This window comes from Macaca nemestrina, chromosome 3, assembly GCF_043159975.1.
Source record: "Macaca nemestrina isolate mMacNem1 chromosome 3, mMacNem.hap1, whole genome shotgun sequence".
NCBI lineage: Eukaryota > Metazoa > Chordata > Mammalia > Primates > Cercopithecidae > Macaca > Macaca nemestrina.
The window spans coordinates 6,663,220-6,678,314 of record NC_092127.1 but is presented as its reverse complement, the minus strand read 5'-3'; the positions used below and the strand labels follow the sequence as shown (position 1 = coordinate 6,678,314).

General features: G+C 45.1%; 1 long non-coding RNA gene across 1 annotated transcript; it reads right to left on the bottom strand.

The window, feature by feature from the left end:
* Positions 1 to 572: 572 nt before the first annotated feature.
* On the bottom strand, positions 573 to 2,895 carry LOC139362142 (uncharacterized). The gene is made up of 3 exons (XR_011620471.1): positions 2,885 to 2,895; positions 2,645 to 2,760; positions 573 to 1,516 (listed from the first exon to the last, which is right to left on the bottom strand). It is a non-coding gene; the product is annotated as an uncharacterized lncRNA (long non-coding RNA).
* Between the last annotated feature and the right edge of the window lie 12,200 nt (positions 2,896 to 15,095).

The window sequence follows — 15,095 nt, the reverse complement described above, 5'->3', positions numbered from 1 at the left end:
TTAGAAATATGCCTAAGATACATGAGGGATGCATTCCCCCAAACCATTATCCATAGCCCTACAGAGTGATCTGGATAAGATGTGCTGAATATCCATGGAGTTTAAAATAGTATCTATTGGCTGGGGACAGTGGCTTATGTTGAGGTGGGAGGATTGCTTGAGCCCCGGAGCTCAAGTTGCAGTGAGCTATGATTGCCCCATTGCCCACTGCACTCCAGCCTGGGGGACATAATGAGAACCTGTCTCAAAAAAAAAAGGCACTTATTAAAAATCTGAATTCCCCTTTGTTTCATTCACCGTATGGGTTCTACTTTGAAGGGAAGTGTTCTAATCTACAGAGGACAAGGGTAACCTATTAATATTTGCAGAACATAAATGATTACTCTGATTACTATTTGTATGATCACCAATTTACACTGATTCTGCACTAGTCTGATACAGCAGCAGTCAGTGTAAAGTGTACTGGCTGATTTTGTGGAAGCCACAGTTTGTGCAAAATATAACCTCTCAAGCTGAAAGGATGTTTAAAAGATCATGGAAATCATGAATTCCAATGGGACAAATTTGGGGCTTTATTTGTTAAATTAGGCAACAAAGTATCAGTAAGATATTTCAAGAGGAAAATATTATTTGTAATTTAGGGGGAAAAATCACTGAAAAAATGGAGATCTGAAACCAAAGGTAGGGAAAATCATGCGGAAGAAATTGAAAAATATCAGGCAAGAGATGATGAATCCTGGGTCTGTGTAGTGGGGAATGGGAAAAGAGTGAAAAGTGAAGGAAACTGCGGGAAATGAGTTATAGGGCTTAGGGGTAAGAGGTTGATAAGAGAAGGAAACGATGGTTGATTTCATAGCAGGGGTCACTAAGGCAATGACAAAGGAATTAAGGGAGGGAGGAGAAGCAGGAGGAAAAATCTGGATGAAAAGACAATGAGTTTGGTGGGGGGTATATTATCAAGACATCCTGATGATGCCTAGCAGGCATTTGGAGAGTCGGCGTGGATTTCAGAGGAGTAAAACTAGAGCTACAGATCTGGGACTCTTGCGCATAAAGGTGGCAGTTGGATCTATGAAAATGGACCATCAGCTCATCCTCGTGAGGTAATATAGAAAGAAAACGTGTTGAAGAAGAGCCTGGGGAATGTTTACACTCAGGGGAGAGAAAGTGGCGAAGGGAGCCATGGGATGGACTGAGGGTCATCTAGAGGGATGGGGTAATCAGAAAGGTTCAAGGGCAGAGAACTCCAGGTTGGAGCCAGTTGCAAGGACAGAGCTTGCAATCGGGCAGTGTATTCATTTGCAAGGGCTGCCAAAGCAAAGTACCAAGCTATTAACACCACAGGCCAGGGGGCTTACAGAACAGAAATCTATCCTCTCACAACTCTGGAGGCTAGCAGTCCAAGATCAAGGTGTCAGCAGGGTCGGTTTCTTCCGAGGGCCTCTCTCCTTGTAGGTGGCCATCTTCTCCCCATATTTTCATGTGGCCTTTCTTCTGTGTGTCTGTGTCCTGATCTCTACTTGTAAGGACATCAATCATATTGGATTAGGGCCCACCCACATGACTTTGACGTTAATTACCTCTTTTTTTTTTTTTTTTCCAGACAGAGTCTGGCTCTGTTGCCCAGACTGGAGTGCAGTGGCACGATCTCAGCTCACTGCAACCTCCGCCCCTCTAGGTTCAAGCAATTCTCCTGTCTCAGGCTCCCAAGTAGCCAGGATTACAGGTGCCTGCCACCATGCCCAGCCAATTTTTGTATTTTTAGTAGAGACGGGGTTTTGCCATATTGGCGAGGCTGATCTTGGAACTCTTGACCTCAGGAGATCGACCTGCGTCAGCCTCTCAAGTGCTGGGATTACAGGCATGAGCCACGGCACCTGGCCAGTTTGACCTTAATTACCTCTTAAAGGCCCTAAATTCAAAAACACAGTCACTTTTTGAGGTACTGGAGATTAAGCTTTCAATATAAGAATTTGTAGGGGGAGACACAGTTCAGCCCATACCAGGCTGTAAGGTCTGGAAGTTCCCCACTGGCCAACTGAGGGATACACATTATAATGGCAATGGCGAGCCCGTCCTCAGCACATGTTACTTGCTGGGTTCCGTGGAGAGTGCTTCACAGGTATTAGCCCATTTAACATTCAAAAGCACCCTACGAAGTAGGTACTATTATCATCAGCACCTCTTTTTCCAGAGGAGGAAACAGAGGCACCAAGAGACACTTTGCCCAAAATCACAAAGATAATAAGTGGCAGAACCCATGAGCTCGGCTTCTACGCAGTGAATTTCTTTTTTTTTTTTTTTTTTTTGAGACGGAGTCTCGCTCTGTGGCCCAGGCTGGAGTGCAGTGGCACAATCTCAGCTCACTGCAAGCTCCGCCTCCTGGGTTCCAGCCATTCTCTTGCCTCAGCCTCCCGAGTAGCTGGGACTACAGGCGCTCGCCACCTCGCCTGGCTAGTTTTTTGTATTTTTCAGCAGAGACGGGGTTTCACCGTGTTAGCCAGGATGGTCTCGATCTCCTGAGCTCGTCATCCGCCCGTCTCGGCCTCCCAAAGTGCTGGGATTACAGGCTTAAGCCACTGCGCCCAGCCTACGCAGTGAATTTCATTAGCAATTTCTAGTTTGCTCCACCCTCAGCACATACCTGAGAAGTAACGATATTGCTGAATACTCAAAGGAACAGATGCGTTTCCCGTCAGCTGCCACTGACTGCAGGCTCTCTCTAAGGTATAAGGCGAATTCTGCAGGTAGGTGTGACAGCTTGAAGAGAAAGAAAAATAAACAATAACTAATAGGTGGTTAAAGTGTCTCAGATTTAAAAAGCAAAGACAGCAACCCTATTATGACTTCAAATACGTGCGTTTATTTACGTTGTGTTTCTTACGTTTGGGGTTGTGATCCTGGAAAGTACTGTAAAATGCAATGAGAAGGCCAAGTGTGGTGGTTCACCCTTGTAATCCCAACACTTTGGGAGGCCAAGGCAGGAGGATCGCTTGAGCCCAGGAGCTTGAGACAAGCCTAGGGAACATAGCCAGACCGTGTTTTGTAAAAATACAAAAATTAGCAGTGTGTGGTGGCTCGCACCTGTAGTCCCAGCTACCATGGGGGTGGAGGCTGGAGGATCCCTTGAGCACAGGAGTTCAAGGCTGCAGTGAGCTGTGATCATGCCACTGTACTCCTGGGTCTGAGTGAGACCCTGTCTCAAAAGAAAGAAAAAACAATGCAATGAGAAAATATTTAACAATGCATTTATACACTGAAAGTCTTTTTGTTTATTTTTGTTTTGTTTTGGTTTTTGGAGACGGAGTCTCTGTCACCCAGGTTGGAGTGCAGTGGCACTATCTCGGCTCACTGAAACCTCTGCCTCCCGGATTCAAGCTATTCTCCTGCCTCAGCCTCCCTAGTATCTGGGATTACAAGTGCATGCCACCACGCCTGGCCAATTTTGGTATTTTTAGTAGAGACGGGGTTTCACCATGTTGGCCAGGCTGGTCTCGAACTCCTGACCTCAGGTGATCCACCTGCCTCGGCTTCCCAAAGTGCTGGGAATACATGCGTGAGCCACCACGCCTGGTCCACTGAAAGGTTTTTTGACTTGCAATATGTAAAAGCATATTTTAAATTCTAGATTTTCTATTGTTTTGGCTTTATTGGTTTTTAACCACAGATGACTTTGTGAACTCTTTTAACTACAGGTTAGCCTTTAACATGAGAAGAGTGAGGAGACAGAAACACACACAGGTACACACAGAGATGTGCGCGCGCACACACACACACACACAACTTCAAACATGGATACATGGAAAGAAAGAAGTGAGAGGAAAAGAAATAAAAATCGGGTTACTAAAATTAAAATTCGAACAGGACCCTCTGGTGAGAATTCCTGTGAGAAGCTGGGTAGCCTGTCACTTTTATCTAAGAGAGAAGAATTCCCAGGACAATGGCACAAAAGCTGGGAAATGGCTCTAAAATGTCTCAATCTTCACTTCTCAAATCCCTCTCCAGCGTAACTGCGTGGCGCAGGAAGCCACAAAAGCCTGAATGAAACTGCCTGAGGGTGAGAGGGGCTCTTCGGAAAAGACTGAGTGAGGGAGGCCCTCTTGAGCTAGGCCAGTGTACCCCTGCACCCCACCCCTGCAGTACCTGCAGGTGGGTGTTGCTGCCGCCTTCTCTCTCCAAGCTTTGAACCATTCGTCTCTGCTCACTTCCCGTTGGGAGCATCTGATTGGCTGAGTCCAGTTCAGTAGCACATTGGTGAGAGGTGACCACGTGCTCTCAGTGCCTCCTCAGCCTCAGCGTTCACTCTGGCGGGGCTTGAGGATCCATCCCTTCAGCCCGCCACTGCACTGTGGGACCCCCTCTCTGGGCTGGCCGAGGCCGGAGCCGGCTCCCTCTGCTTGCAGGGAGGTGTGGAGGGAGAGGTGTGGGAGGGAACTGGGGCTGTGAGTGGCGCTCACGGACCAGCGTGAGTTCCAGGTGGGCGCGGGCTTGGTGGGCCCCGCACTCGGAGCCGACAGCCAGCGCCGCCACCCGGATAGTGAGGGGCTTAGCACCCGGGCCACCAGCTGCGGAGGGTGCGCAGGGTCCCTAGCACAGCCGGCCCGCCCTCACCAAGTTTGAATTCCCACAGGGCCTCAGCCACCTCCCCGTGGGGCAGGGCTCGGGACCTGCAGCCTGCCATGCCGGAGCCTCCCCCACTGCCTTGAGCTGCCCCAAGGCCCAAGCCTCCCCGACGGGCGCTGCTCCCTGCTCCGGGGCGCCAGGGTCCTTCCGCGGCCCAAGGACTGAGGAGTGCAGGTGCTGGCCAAGGGAGGCCCTGCTGTGGGATCCACTAGGCGAAGCCAGCTGGGCTCCTGAGTCGGGTGGGGACTTCATGAACTTTTATGTCTAGCTGGAGGATTGTATGTGCACTTATCAGCACTCTGTGTCTAGCTAATCTGGTGGAGATTTGGAGAACTTTTACCTCTAGCTAGAGGATTGTAAATACATCAATCAGCACTCTGTCTAGCTCAAGGTTTGTAAACACACCAATCAGCACCCTGGGTCTAGCTCAAGGTTTGTAAATGCACCAATCAGCACTCTGTATGTAGTTAATCCGGTGAGGACTTGGAGAACTTCTACGTCTAGCTAGAGGATTGTAAATGCACCAATCAGCACCCTGTCAAAACGGACCAATTAGCTCTCTGGAAAATGGACCAATCAGCAGGATGTGGGTAGGGCCAGATAAGGGAATAAAAGCAGACTGCCCCAGCCAGCAGTGGTAACGCGCTTCCGTGGTGTGGAGGCTTTGTTCTTTTGCTCTTTGCTGTAAATGTTGGTGCTGCTCACTCTTTGAGTCTGTGCCGCCTTTATGAGCCGTAACAGTCATGGCGAAGCTCTGCAGCTTCACTCCTGAAGCCAGCGAGACCACGAACCCGCCAGGAGGAATGGACAACTGGAACCAACAACTCCGGATGCACTGCCTTAAGAGCTGTGACACTTACCGAGAAGCTCTGCGGCTTCACTCCTGAAGTCAGCGAGACCACGAACCCACCAGAAGGAAGAAACTCTGAACACGTCGGGACATCAGAAGGAACAAACTGCAGACACGCCGTCTTTAAGAACGTAGCACTCACCTCGAGGGTCCTAGGCTTCATTCTTGAAGGCAGTGAGACCAAGAAACCACCAATTCCGGACACATTGGGAGCATCCGATTGGCTGGGCTAAGTTACTACCCGCATCCCCTTTCTAGTTTTCTAGCAGGAGTCATTTCCTTGCCTTCCATCAAGGCTCCGGTGACAGGCGGTACCCAAACTCTAAGTGTTGAGATGTTACTGGAAAAAGGAAGTGCATTACACATTTTAAACATGTATTTTCAGAGACAAACGTTTGAAGGAACAAGATTTATAAATTAGAAACTTTAAAAGTTTCCATTTATTTGGTAAGGTCAAACTGTTTAAAAACACACTTTATTTTTTATTTTTTTGAGACAAAATCTCACTCTTGTAGCCCAGGCTGGAGTGTAGTGGCCTGTTCTCAGCTCACTGCAACCTCCGCCTCCCGGGTTCAAGTGAGTCTCTTGCCTCACCTTCCCGAGTAGCTGGGATTACAGACGCGCGCCGCCACGCCCAGCTAATTTTTGTATTTTTAGTCGAGACGGAGTTTAACCATGTTAGCCAGGCTGGTCTCGAACTCCTGACCTCGGGTGATCCGGCCACCTCGACCTCCCAAAGTGCTGGGATTACAGGCATGAGCCACCAAGCCCGGCCAAAAGCATACTTTTTTTTTTTTTCTTTTTTTGCCATGAAAATGCAAATTTTGTGTTGGAGATAAACAGAAAGAGATGGCAAAGACAGACAAGAAGACGGAGAAGAAGCAGGAGGCGGGAAAGTGAATTAATTCTGACTGTCACCTGATGTCAGACACATTGTCTCAGTGCTCACTGCGATTCTGCCAGGTGGGCGCGTTTGCTCCTATGTAACGCATAAGAAGATGGGAACGCAAAGTAAAATGACTGTGAGGGTCACCCACCTAGTAAGCAGTGCAGCCAGGAATCCCGCAAAGATCTGTCTGACCCCAAAGCCCTGGCTTTTTCCCTAGGCTACTATAGTTTCACTCAGGGCTCCTAAGAAAAGTTGTGGAGCACACATACACTAGAAGAAATACAACCAGAAGAGAAATGAGAAAAAGGAATACAATACACACATTTATACATATCTCCAAATTTATGCCTGGGGATTTTGCTGGCTCCGTGTCATTCAAAGAAAAAGAAGTGAGAAGGGAGGGAATTCTGTAGATTCTGGAATAACAGTTAAGCTCTCTAGCCGCATCTTTCCATGTACCAGGGTTGTGGGATTCAGGGTTCCACCTATTCCTATTCTTCATAGTTCAACAGTTCTTTATACCTGCACGCGAAGGGTCCTGGTTCTGGACACTTGCAGAGACATTCAGGCAGGGGAGTTACTGATTCCCAGTGAAGCCAGGGTAGCAAAGACATTCGCACCCCAGGAAACCTTAAATGGAAGTAAAAGCTCAACTAGCCTGACAGGAGGCCGCTTCACCCCTTTGCAGCTTTGTAAGAAGAGTCTTCCAGCTTGCACCTTGGACTTTTCAAAAGAGTCCAAGAATGTCTTCTGCCAAAAGGAAAAGACCCTGTTGTATCTCTACCACATCTCTTGTCAACACTTTTTTTTTTTAATTTTTTTTTGCATTGAGTAACCAGAGCAAAACGCTGAAGTGAACTTTGTAGCTGTTTCACTAAAAAATCAAACACTGGCCAGATTGTTTAAAAGCTAACAGTGATCAGATGGCTGACTTAACTGCATGTTTGCAAACACACATGTATATTGCCTTGTGTATACTGGCCTACAAAATCATTTTAGTTGGACAATCTTTCTACGGTTCAGTCTGAATCAGTATTAGTGCTGTGGTACATTTGTCTGCCTTCATTGAGTTGAACAGAAATTCACCAAGAGGTTTGGCTAATATGTGGCTCTCGTGTATATGTCTCAGTCAAAAACATCTTAATGTGTGACTTCTCTGGGCGTGGAGCCCAAATTAATTATGGTGCTCAGTCTCTCATATTTATTTAAGTGGATGCTTTATAAATTATTATTCTGCTATTCATAATATAGACTTTAATGGATCTGTATATAAGAATGAAAAAGTATGCAGCTATGCAAATAATAATCACAATGGCAGAAAAATGGTCTTTTCATGCCTATTACAATATAAGAGCCAAAATAGGAGAATTTTCTGGCATTTGTGGCTGGTCAGAGTCCATCTGTTTCATCTGTTATTTGGCTGTCTGAATGGTTGAACTTTATTTCCTCTACATCATACTGAACTTTTAAGAACAAACAAAAAACTTTTATCTGAGGATAGTACACAGATGTGTCGTGTTACGTACTTAAATCGGCATTTATATGCACCTCGTTTTTATATCTGAAATAATTCAGTTAATGTAGTATTTATGATTATCTTTTCTAGAATTTAATCCATGACTCTCACTAGTTCACCTAACATACTACAAAATGTCTTATGCAAAACAGCCACTCAAGAATGCTGGATGTTTGAAAGACATTGTTAGTCCAAATAAACTAGAAAAGCAAGCAAAATTATTTAGAATCAGTACTAGTAAAAGATTTTTATGTGTGTTAAAATTTTTTTCATTACTCTTATTTGTACCAAAAAGTGTAATTTCATGAGGTTTGATTATATAATACAATAAAGATTATTATTACTAAATATACTCTATTTCAGAATAGTCTATATGACATATATTTCTTAACATTCATAGATTACTAGCCACTGTTGCATAAATTGAATTTTTTTTTGAGATGGAGTCTCGCTCTGTCACCCAGGCTGGAGTGCAGTGGCACCATCTCAGCTCACTGCAAACTCCGCCTCCCGGGTTCACGCCATTCTCCTGCCTCAGCCTCCCGAGTAGCTAGGACTACAGGTGCCCACAATCACTCCTGGCTGAATTTTTTGTATTTTTAGTAGAGACGGGGTTTCACCATGTTAGCCAGGATGGTCTTAATCTCCTGACCTGGTGATCAGCCCATCTCAGCCTCCCAAAGTGCTGGGATTACAGGTGTGAGCCACCATGCCCAGCTGCATAAGTTGAATTAAATCAAATTCCTATTAAGTTGGAATCATAGATCTGGAAGAAATCTCAAGATAGCAAATGGTGCAGCCTCCTCCCCTAGTAGTAGACCAACCTACCTGCTATAAAAAATAATGATTGCCTTTGCACATTTCAAGACATTGCCAGGGCCAGGTGAAGTGACTCACACCTGTAATTACAGAGCTTTGGGAGACTGAGGTGGGAGATCATTTGAGGCCAGGAATTTGAGGCAAGAGTAAGCTATGATCATGCCACTGTACTCCAGTGCAAGGGACAGAGTGAGAGCTTGTCTCAAAAACAACGACGACGACAACAACAATAAAACAAAAACAAAAAACAATATCTTTAGAAAGGGATATTTCACATCACTTGATTTCTTGTTCCAGTACAATATTTGATCTTACAGAAAAGCAGTTGTTGCCAGCCGGGCACGGTGCCTCACACCTGTAATTCCAGCACTTGGCCCAGGAGTTCAAGACCAGCTTAAGCAACATAGGGAGACCCCATCTTCTACAAAAAACTCAAAAATTAGCTGGGTGTGGTGGCACATGCCTGTAGTCCTAGCCACTGAAGAGGCTGAGATGGGAGGATCGCTTGAGTCCAGGAGGTTGAGAGTTGAGGTTGCAGTCACCTGAGATCACACCACTGCACTTCAGTGTGAGTGTCAGAGTAAGACCCTGTCAAAAAAAAAAAAAAAAAAAGCCGCTCACAGTGGCTCACGCCTATAATCCCAACACTTTGGGAGGCTGAGGCAGGTGAACAAAATGATGAAACCCTATATCTACTAAAAATACAAAAATTAGCCCGGCACGGTGGTACATACATGTAATCCCAGCTACTCTGGAGGCTGAGGCAGGAGAATCGCTTGAACCTGGGAAGCAGAGGTTGCAGTGAGCCGAGATCGTGCCACTGCACTCCAGCCTGGGTGACAGAGCAAGAGTCTGTCTCAAAAAAAAAAAAAAAAAAAAAAAATTTGTCTTCGGTCTACCTGAGCTATTTTTCTGTTAGTTAAGTCTTTACCTTGGAATATTCTGGATTTATAGAAAAGTTGTAGGATGAACCATTCACATGCACGCTTTCTCCAGTCTTCCCTAATGCTAAAATCTTACGAATCTATAGTACATTTGTCAAAGTAAGAAATTAACATTGATACATTACTGTTTACTAAATTCCACGCTATATTTGGATTTCATCAATGTCTTTTTCTGTTTTAGCATCCAATCCAAATAGCATTTAGTCATCATATCTCCTTAGTCTGCTCTGTTCTGTGACCGTTTCTTAGTCTTTCCTTGTCTTCCATGACTTGTTTTATAGAATGTTCCTCACTCTGGGTTTGTCTAATGTTTTCTGAGGATTAGGCTGGAGTTAGGGATTTGGGGGGAAGCCTGCAGCAGGATGAAATGCCTTTCTCGTCACATCATACCAGGGGTACATGCTACCAACATGACTTATCACTAGCAATATCAACCACATCACTTAGGTAGTGTTTGCCAGACTACTCCACTGTAAAGTTATTATTTTTCCCTACTCTTTTTTTTTTTTTTTTTTGAGATGGAGTTTTGCTCTTGTCACCCAGGCTGGAGTGCAGTGGGCACTATCTCGGCTCACTGCCACCTCCGCCTCCCGGATTCAAGCAGTTCTCCTGCCTCAGCGTCCCGAGTAGCTGGGATTACAGGCGCCCGCCACCATGCCCAGCTAATTTTTGTATTTTTAGTAGAGACAAGGTTTCACCATGTTGGCCAGGCTGGTCTCGAACTCCTGACCTCAGATGATCCACCTGCCTTGGCCTCCCAAAGTGCTGGGATTACAGGCATGAGCCACCGAGCCCAGCTCCTACTCTATTTTTAAAAAACAGGTCACTAACTCCAGCCCACACCCAAGAGGGAAGGGATTAGGCTTTGTTTCATGGAGGGAGAAGTATCTACATGTATCATTTAGAACTATGTGAGGAAGATTTGTCCCTTCTCCCCATTTATTTATTCAGTCATTTATCTAATGCATTTGGACTAATGTACATTTATTTTCTTTTGGGTTATAATCTGTGATGGTTATTATTGAGTGTCAACCTAATTGGACTGAAGGATGCAAAGTATTGATCCTGGGTGTGTCAGTGAGAGTGTTGCCAAAGGAGATTAACATTTGAGTCAGTGGACTAGGAGAGGCAGACCCACCCTCAATCTGGGTGGGCACCATCTAATCAACTGCCAGCACTGGGATAATAAAGCAGGCAAGAGAAGGTGGGAGGACTTGACTGGCTGAGTCTTCCACCCTTCATCTTTTTCCCATGCTGGATGCTTCCCACCCTCAAACATCAGACTCTAAGACTCTTGGACCTACACCAGTGATTTGCCAGGGGCTCTTGGGCCTTCAGCCACAGAATCAAGGCTGCACTGTTGGCTTCTCTACTTTTGAGGTACAAAAGTTATGTTCTGAATCTACCATTCACACATATGTCATTTGAGTGTTATGGCTACTCTGTTTGTATGTAACCAGCCTGCACTATTTTCTTTAAAGTTCATGGCTATTGCACTATTTTCTTTAAAGTTTCATGGCTATTGGTCCATAATTAAGCAAATGCTTCCCTAACAAAGGGAAGTAGAGGGAGAATCCTGAGCTCAAGCGATCTTCCTACTTCAGCTTCCTGAATAGCTGGGACTGTAGGTGTGCACCAACATGCCTAGCTAATTTTTTATTTTTTGTAGAGAAGAGGTCTCACTATGTTGCCCAGGCTGGTCGCAAACTCCTGGGATCCTTCCACCTCAGCCTCCCAAAGTAGTGAGATTACAGATGTGAGCCACTGCACCCAGTCTGGATAATTTATAATGAACGAATATTTGGGGAAAACCAAAATATTGTAGAATGGAAGAGAATATTCAGAGTCAATGAGGGCTGTTTTTTATACATTAAATGTATAAAACTCATTTAATCAAAGGAGTAATGTAGAACTTGCTCAAGAGAAGCTCAAGGTCATTGTTAAACACACAGACGCTCACTCCTTCCCCTGGAGAGTCTGAGGTAATAAATCTGAGCCTGGGAATAATTATTTTATTTTATTTTATTTTATTTTATTTTATAGACATGGGGTCTTGTTTTATTGCCCAAGCTGGGCTTAAACTCCTGACCTCAAGCAATCCTCCTGCCTCAGCCTCCTAAAGTGCTGGGATTACAGGTGTGAGCCACTGTGCCTGGCCATGAATCAGAATTTTATTTTTATTTATTTATTTTGAGTCAGGGTCTGTTTCTGTTGCCCATGCTGGAGTACAGTGGTACAATCACAGCTCACTGCAGCCTCAACCCCTGAGCTCAAGTGATGCTCCCACCTCAGCCTCTCAAATAGCTGGAACCACAGGTGCATGTTCCTACCCCTGGCTAATTTTTGTATTTTTTTTTTAAGAGACAGGGTATCACCCTGTTGCCCAGGCTGGACTTGAGCTCTTGGGCTCAAGTGATTCACCTTTCTCGGCCTCCCAAAGTGCTGGGATTACAGGTGTGAGCCACTGTGCCTGGCCTGAATCAAAATTTTAAACAAGAGTTCCAAGTAATGCTCATCAGGTAAATTCTGAAAAACTGATTTAATCCAGATCCTGATTAATATGAGAAAACTGAGGCCCAGAGGAAAGACATTCTACCCCTCCAGTGTTCATTAAGCATCTACTTCTATAGGGCATTATGGAAGTACAATGGGAATATATCAAAAGGTTTAGGACAATGCATTGCAGTGCATTTCTGGTGTACTGTAAGTTGGTACAATCTTTTGGGCAGACAGGAAATACGTATCAAAATATTAAACATGCTTATCCTTTGATCCAGTAATTCCAGAAGAAAATATTTCTTAGAGTTTTCATTCAGACCACTTGAATCAGAACCACCTAGGGTTCCTGCTGAGGATGTAGATTTCAATGTCTCAGATCAACTGAACTAGAATCTCTGGGAGTGGAACCTGGCATTCTGCATTTTAACAAGTTCATCAAGAAATTCTGGCCGGGTGTGGTGGCTCATCATTGTTATCTCAGCCCTTTGAGAAGTCGAGGTGGGAGAATCCCTTGAGGTCAGGAATTTGAGACAAACCTGGTCAACATAATAACACCCTGCTTTTTTTTAATAAGAAAAATTAGCCAGGCATGGTGGCACATGCTTGTAGTCCCAGCTTCTCTGGAGGCTGAGGCAGGAGGATCACTTGAGCCCAGGAGTTTGAGGATACAGTGAGCAATGATCATGTCACTGCTCTCCAGCCTGGATGATACAGTGAGACCCTGTCTCTAAAAAAAAGAAAAAGAAAAAGAAAAAGAAAAAAGAAAAAGAAACTAAAAGAGAAGCTTATGTTCACTAATTTGTAAGAAATGCTTCCCTAACAAAGGGAAGCAGAGGGAGAGTCCTGAGCTCAAGCAATCTTCCTACTTCAGCTTCCTGAATAGCTGGGACTGTAGGTGTGCACCAACATGCCTAGCTAATTTTTTATTTTTTGTAGAGAAGAGGTCTCACTATGTTGCCCAGGCTGGTCGCAAACTCCTAGGATCCTTCCACCTTGGTCTCCCAAAGTAGTGAGATTACAGATGTGAGCCACTGCACCCAGTCTGGATAACTTATAATGAATGAAAACTTATTTGGCTCATAGTTCTGGAGGCTGGAAAGTCCAAGATTGGAAGGCTGCATCTGATAAGAGCCTTCCTGCTGCATCATCACATGGCAGAATATATGGCATCACAAGGAAGCATGCACAGGAGACAGAGGGAAACTGGGCTTAAATCCCATGATAATTAACCCACCCCCACTATAACGGCATTAATTCATTCATGGAGCAGGGCCCTCATGACCTAATCACTTCTTAAAGGGCCCATCTCTTAGTACCATTGACCTGAGTTTTGGAGGGGACATTTAAACCATAGCACAGGGCAAAAAGAGCTACACAGAGGGGCAGCTGGGCATGGGGTATTAGAGCCCAAGAGGGATCTGAAAAATGTCCACAGGGATGGGGAGTAAGACAAGCAGGGTGAAGATGGTGTCCCCATAGAGGAGTATACCTTATACCTGTGTGGGGTGTCAGAGCCCCAGAAGATAAGGAGATCATGCATGTGAGAGGACAGGGGGCCCTCGTATGGGTCCTAAGAGAGGGTGCCTGGACAAGGGAGTGGCCTGCACAAGGTATGGGAGCCCACTGAGGGTAAGAGGGGGTCGGCCAGGTGTGAGGTGTGGAGGCCTGAGGGGACAAGAGGGGCCTCTCTTTGGGGAGGAGGCAGTGGCAGCTTCAGGAGATTGGCTACGTTCAGGGTGTTGACTAAATACATAAGTATTTTAAAGTTAAGGAGAGTCAGGTGTCTCACTGTTGGAGAAGGGAGTTCTGAATATGGAAAGGAAACTGTATTACTTTGTTTTCATGCTGCTGATAAAGACATACCCAAGACTGCGCAATTTACAAAAGGAAGAGGCCTATTGAACTTACAGTTCCACCTGGCTGGGGGGGCCTCACAATCATGATGAAAGGTGAAAGGCACCTCTCACATGGCAGCAGACAAAGGAAGAGAGTTTATGCAGGGAAACTCTTGTTTTTAAAGCCATCAGATCTTGTGAGACTCATTCACTATCACAAGAATGATACGGAGAAGACCTGCCCCCATAATTCAATCACCTCCCACCAGGCTCCTTCTACAACATGTGGGAATTGTGGGAATTACAGTTCAAGATAAGATTTGGGTGGGGACACAGTCAAACCACATCAGAAACAAAACTAGAATGAATGCTGAGATGTTGGATTTGAATGGAAGGAATTTGGCATGAACTTGTGGCTTTCAATAGGTAGATAGATACTATCTACCTAGACAGTGTCTAAACCCTGTCTACTAAGAGGGTGACACTCCAATAGCAATGAGTTCTCCTGGAAGCCCAGATCTAAATACCTTTTCCCACTAAGGGGAACTCGGGCCCTTGGAGAGATGACCTATTCCAGCTCTGGGAATAGGGAAATCATAAGACGGCCAGAACATCTTCTCATGTCAGAAGACAAGGAAGTGCTCGAAGAATGTGGGAGCCATGTTAAAGGACATAGGAGTCAGCTTGTGGCCAAAGGAGTTCCCACTGGCCACATCTGAGACCATTTGAGCATTATTAAACAGTGATAGTGTAGTTCTGAGGAACTGGGGAGAGAGAGGAATGCAGTTAGTATTGATAGGTATAGAGTTTCAGTTGCGGAAGATGAGAAAGTTCTGGAAATGGATGGTAACGATTGTTGTACAACAATGTGAATGTACTTAATGCCCCTGAATTGTACACTTAAAAATGGTTTAAAAATAATTTTGTTATGCATATTTTATGAGAATTTTTAAAATGATGGCAATAGATGAAAACTCACGGCAATAGATTAAAACACACGAAAAAATAATCCATGAGTCCTGCTGTGGACCAAATTGTGTGCCACAACCCTGCAATTGATATGTTGAAGCCATAACCTCCCAGTGTGGCTGTATTTGAAACAAGGAAGTAATTAAGGGTG